We start from the raw sequence: 6,040 nt of genomic DNA, 5'->3' as shown, positions 1-6,040 counted from the left end.
TACATCTGTCTAGAAGTTTGTACATCTGGCTAAAATACTACACTATTTAGTTATCATTGCTTTAATTTTAATAAATTGCAATATTTTATGTTAGTACACACCCTCATGACTCATACTTTAATATCCTTGCCTGTTTGCTTTTCTAGATTAATTATTATTTGTTGCCAATGTCTGTCAGGCTATGAAAAAAAATTCAGTTGTGTTTACTTAAAATTGAGAATTATATTAAATGTGCAAATTAATTTAGAAAAATCAAACATAAATAATTAAGAATACTGAATTTTCTGACTCAATAAAAGAGGCTGATCAAATCCACAGAAACATGAATGGAAACATAACCCCCAAAACTTTTTTTGTGTTTTCCCCTTTTCTCCCACAGAGCTCTAGGAAGCAACAACTCTCTCAAACTGTATTAATCAGGGCTATATTAAGGGAATTGGCTCCCAGAAGTATGGAGGCTGAGAAGTCCCGCAATAGGCCATCTGCAAGCTAGAGAACCAGGGAAGCTGGAAGTGTGGCTCAGTGTATATTCAAAGGCCTCAGAACCAGGGAAGTCCATGGTATAATTTTCAGTCCAAGGCCAGAGAACCCAGGGACCACTGGTGCAAGTCTGAGTCTAAAGGCCAGAGATCTTGAAGTTCTGATGTCTAAGGGCAGCAGAAGAAAAGCATGCTAGCTCCAGGAGAGAGAGAATGTAAGGAAATTACCTTTTCTCTAACTTTCTGTTCTATCTGGGTCCCCAACTGATTGGATGGTCTCCACCCACATTGAGGGCGGATCGGCCCCCACTCACTCCACCAACTCACACACCAATCTTTTCTGGAAACACCTTCATAGACACACCGAGAAGTAATGCTTCACCAGCTCTATGGGAATTCCTTAATCCAGTCAAGTCGACGCCTAAAATTAACCATCACACAAACATAACTAAACTTACTTTTTCTGTGTTGCTGATGGTTACAAACAAATGTTTCACAATTCACGGGAACAATTCTTCAAAATATTAAAATCTTTTTTTTTTTTAAGTTCCAAGTTTCTTTTTTTTTTTTTTTGTATACTTTAAGTTCTAGGATACATGTGCATAATGCGCAAGTTTGTTACATATGTATACTTTGTTACATATGATCTCATTGTTCAGTTCCCACCTATGAGTGAGAACATGCAGTGTTTGCTTTTCTGTTCTTGTGATAGTTTGCTGAGAATGATGGTTTCCAGCTTCTTCCATGTCCCTACAAAGGACACAAACTCATCCTTTTTTATGGCTGCATAGTATTCCATGGTGTATATGTGCCACATTTTCTTAATCCAGTCTGTCACTGATGGACATTTGGGTTGATTCCAAGTCTTTGCTATTGTGAATAGTGCCGCAATGAACATACGTGTGCATGTGTCTTTATAGCAGCATGATTTATAATCCTTTGGGTATATACCCAGTAATGGGATGGCTGGGTCATATGGTACTTCTAGTTCTAGATCCTTGAGGAATCGCCATACTGTTTTCCATAATGGTTGAACTAGTTTACAATCCCACCAACAGTGTAAAAGTGTTCCTATTTCTCCACATCCTCTCCAGCACCTGTTGTTTCCTGACTTTTTAAGGATTGCCATTCTAACTGGTGTGAGATGGTATCTCATTGTGGTTTTGATTTGCATTTCTCTGATGGCCAGTGATAACGAGCATTTTTTCATGTGTATGTTGGCTGTGTGCTTGTCTTCTTTTGAGAAATGTCTGTTCATATCCTTTGCCCACCTTTTGAAGGGGTTGTTTGTTTTTTTTCTTATACACCAGTAACAGACAAACAGAGAGCCAAATCATGAATGAACTTCCATTCACAATTGCTTCAAAGAGAATAAAATACCTAGGAATCCAACTTACAAGGGATGTAAAGGACCTCTTCAAGGAGAACTACAAACCACTGCTCAGTGAAATAAAAGAGGACGCAAACAAATGGAAGAACATACCATGCTCATGGATAGGAAGAATCAGTATCGTGAAAATGGCCATACTCTCCAAGGTAATTTATAGATTCAATGCCATCCCCATCAAGCTACCAATGAGTTTCTTCACAGAATTGGAAAAAACTACTTTAAAGTTCATGTGGAACCAAAAAAGAGCCCACATTGCCAAGACAATCCTAAGTCAAAAGAACAAAGCCGGAGGCATCATGCTACCTGACTTCAAACTATACTACAAGGCTACAATAACCAAAACAGCATGGTACTGGTACCAAAACAGAGATATAGACGAATGGAACAGAACAGAGCCCTCAGAAATAATGCCACACATCTACAGTCATCTGATCTTTGACAAACCTGACAAAAACAAGAAATGGGGAAAGGATTCCCTATTTAATAAATGGTGCTGGAAAAATTGGCTAGCCATAAGTAGAAAGCTGAAACTGGATCCTTTCCTTGCTCCTTATACGAAAATTAATTCAAGATGGATTAGAGACTTAAATGTTAGACCTAATACCATAAAAACCCTAGAAGAAAACCTAGGGAATACCATTCAGGACATAGGCATGGACAAGGACTTCATGTCTAAAACACCAAAAGCAATGGCAACAAAAGCCAAAATTGACAAATGGGATCTAATTAAACTAAAGAGCTTCTGCAGAGCAAAAGAAACTACCATCAGAGTGAATAGGTAACCTACAGAATGGGAGAAAATTTTTGCAATCTACTCATCTGACAAAGGGCTAATATACAGAACCTACAAAGAACTCAAACAAATTTACAAGAAAAAAAATTAAAATCTTTAACCAATTAGTGATTACTTTTTAGATTAACAAACATGTTGAGAAGAAGACATTAAACCTAAAAGTCATCCTCACCTGATGACAAATTGTGACATCAGATTTTCTAGCACCTGAAATTTCAATTTTGAAAAAAAAGAAGGTGTTGGTTAGAAAGAAGCAGTTAATTCTAGGTTACAAGTCTATCGTAGGAAAAATAGATCTAGTCAGAGCAATATGTTTGGGGCTTTGAATCATCTCAGAATGAATCAGATTGTCTGGGGAAAGTAGTCTGTGCAAGGGCTCTTGCAGACATCTTTTACCTGTTGCAATTTTGTATGATGCCCCAGTATTTGTAGCACAAGCATTTATTTTTGAGCCATGGTATCAGTTCCTGCTTTGATTCTTAACATTCTTTTTTTATCTCAGTTAAGATCTCTATTATCCACTGCCTTATATTTTTGGTCATTTCATCAGAGGCATGATTATCAGTAGCTTTCTCTATATCATTCATTATACCACACATATACTTTGTGCCAGCTTCTGGATTGTATATTTTACACATATGATTTCATTTACTCCCCAGAAAAAGTCTGAAGTGCACATATTATTTTGAATTACCACCTAATATTTTTACTAACACACTTGCTCCCTATATCCTTTAGCACCTTTAGTTTTGCTGTATATGGACAACTGTCCAGATGATCCCCATAGCTTCAATTAACTCCAGAACCTACAGTCCCCTCATTAGATTCTACTTGATTACTGCCAACAGACTGACTCAGTGAGTCAGTGGGTGAGGTGGTGTTTTGTTTATGGTCAGCATCTGGATCTAGGTTGAGTGTCTCTAGCCCTTATTCTTTAGCTCTGCATCAATAGTCTGTTACCTTATCTTATCTCATCTCATGTTAATTTTACTCAGTCATATCATTAACATGTTTTCTTGTCTCTAGCCCTTATTCTTCAGCTCTGCATTAACAGTCTGTTATCTTATCTCATCTGATCTTTCTATCTATCCATTTGTTTATTCGTCAATTTAGACTTTAACATGTTTCTCAAGGATAAGCAAAAATAATTCTAGTACTTCCAACATCCCATAAAAGTGACTCTTAAGGGAAACTAGAGGCAGTCCTTAAATTCAGTGTTGATACTAACATAGAAAAATGTGACCCCTTACTAATATGTCACAGTCAGAGAGTTCTGGCCAAAATAATTCCTATTTAGATACATTTCTGTTGTTCCTCTATACCTGTGAGTTTATCTGGATACAGTTTCAATACATAACAATGTTCCCTAGGTTCTCAATAAATAATCATACCAAGGTAAAGTCACAAGAAAAGGAATACTAGACTTTGAATAGAAGACCTTGACTTAATTTTTGGCTGTATTATATATTAGCTGAGTCTCCAAACAACTCTACAAAACCTTCTGTGTCTCTGCTCCTTTATAAAATATGGGTTATATTATCAATTTATTCACAAGATTTTATAAAACAGTATATAGAAAAGACTATGAACTCAGGTACACAGTGAAATATTGGATTTGTAGGAAATAGATGGCACATTCAATGAGGCAATTACAGAAATTTATTAAAGAATTTATTTACAAGATATGCACAAGGTTAAGTGAAACTAACAAGAAGGAACTGTTACCATGGTTAGGCCAGAAGGAGCAAGAGAAGTGAAGTGTTTTTGGAATATAGAGAAAGAGTTCTGCCTGTTTGAAAGGACTGCCATACAGCAGTTCCGGCTTAAGTAGAGTTAGCTACAACTGCAAACTCTTACTTCATCTAGTACTACCAGACAAATCCATTAAGAAAAAAGAAATAGAGCCCAGTTGGTCTAGAGTTCTAGACAATGAAAGCCAGTCTTCTAGAGCAATGAGAGAGTAGATAAAGGATAAAAGCCAGCCTTCTAGAGCAATGAGAGAGTAGATAAAGGATAGAAATTGGATCAGGAGGGGCAAAGAGACTGTTCATCAGAATGCTCAAGAAATGTTCGTTGAATACAAAAATGTTGAATCTAAATCCTAAATCATTCTAAAGATACAATAGTAGGCCATGGACTGAGGACTGAAGGTTTGATGGCAAAGTGAAAAAAAATAAGATGGGAGGAGGTAATTAGGAAATTATACTATTTTGTTAAGGATTTAAAAGAATGAATAAATTAAAAAGCAATGGGAAAAAATGGAAAATGAAAACAGAAAAATAACATGGGACATTTGAGCAAGAGCAAGTGTATCACTACACTAAAAATAAAGTGTAGACTTTAAAATGAATATATCATGTTATATTATACTAGTCATTCTGTCATTTACACTAGTAAAGGCTTATTCAATTTTGAAGCTTTAAAATAACTAAAAATAGAAAGTTGCTTATTGTGCTCTTGACTGAAACACATAGTCTCTGTTCCACATATGTATAGTCTTCCAAGGTACAGACAAATTTCTAGTTAAAATTTGGAAACTAAATTCAGTTTGGCATGGTCTTGATGCAATATTCAAATGAGTTAGATATCCATGCTACAAAATATAAGTTTGAGGGAGCTCAGCTTTCTAGGATGTTTCAAAAATGGAGATTTTTCTCTTAACCAAAAAAGTGAGTATTTTGCAAATTAAGTTGTTTGTATCTGTTTAAAAGGGGAGCTTAAAATCCATATAATTTACCTGTTTTCTGCCTGTGTATTTCATCACATAAGTATTGGAGTCTAACTGGGTAATTTCACAAGCATACACAAAAGCCTAGTGCGATGCAAGATCTAGTGCTCATTACTATGGAGGATACATAGAAAAATATGTAGGAGAACCTGCTTTGCTTAGCATTTAGCTGAGACTAGTAGGAGGAAGAAAATACAAGAAACAACTAGAACTAAGACAACGAGAAATTAAAGGAAAGTTATATCAAAGATTATAATCACTTTGACCCAAAGGGAGTTTCGCTGATATTTGTGGTATTTAAGTTGGTTTGTAAGACAAGAAAAGGACAATATTTTGATGGAAATGGGAGAGTAGAAAAGGTTTTCTACATAACTAAGAAAAATAATATTACTAAACATTTACTGAGTGCTTACTGTGCATCAGGTATTGACTTAAACGCGTTCCATTCAATTAACTAATTACAATTCCATTTTACACAAAAAAATGAATCATCAATTCTGCAAGACTATGTGGATACCCTTGTTTCTAAAGACTTAGGTTACCTACCATTCCATGGGCTGAAAAAAGTATTTTTTCTCCTAACAGCCAAGCACCTAATAAAGAACAGTTTCACAATTTTTTGTGTATAATTTCATGATCTTAATAATTAT

The 6,040-nt window shown here is 35.5% G+C and overlaps 1 long non-coding RNA gene across 1 annotated transcript; it reads left to right on the top strand.

Moving 5' to 3' along the window:
• Positions 1-390: 390 nt before the first annotated feature.
• Positions 391-4,542, top strand: LOC141407520 (uncharacterized). The gene is made up of 2 exons (XR_012416933.1): positions 391-694; positions 1,790-4,542. It is a non-coding gene; the product is annotated as an uncharacterized lncRNA (long non-coding RNA).
• Positions 4,543-6,040: the final 1,498 nt, after the last annotated feature.

The sequence above is a fragment of the Macaca fascicularis genome, chromosome 8 (genome assembly GCF_037993035.2).
Source record: "Macaca fascicularis isolate 582-1 chromosome 8, T2T-MFA8v1.1".
NCBI classification, from domain to species: Eukaryota; Metazoa; Chordata; class Mammalia; order Primates; family Cercopithecidae; genus Macaca; species Macaca fascicularis.
Note: the sequence above shows the minus strand (reverse complement) of the source record. Positions and strands in the feature narration are given on the sequence as shown.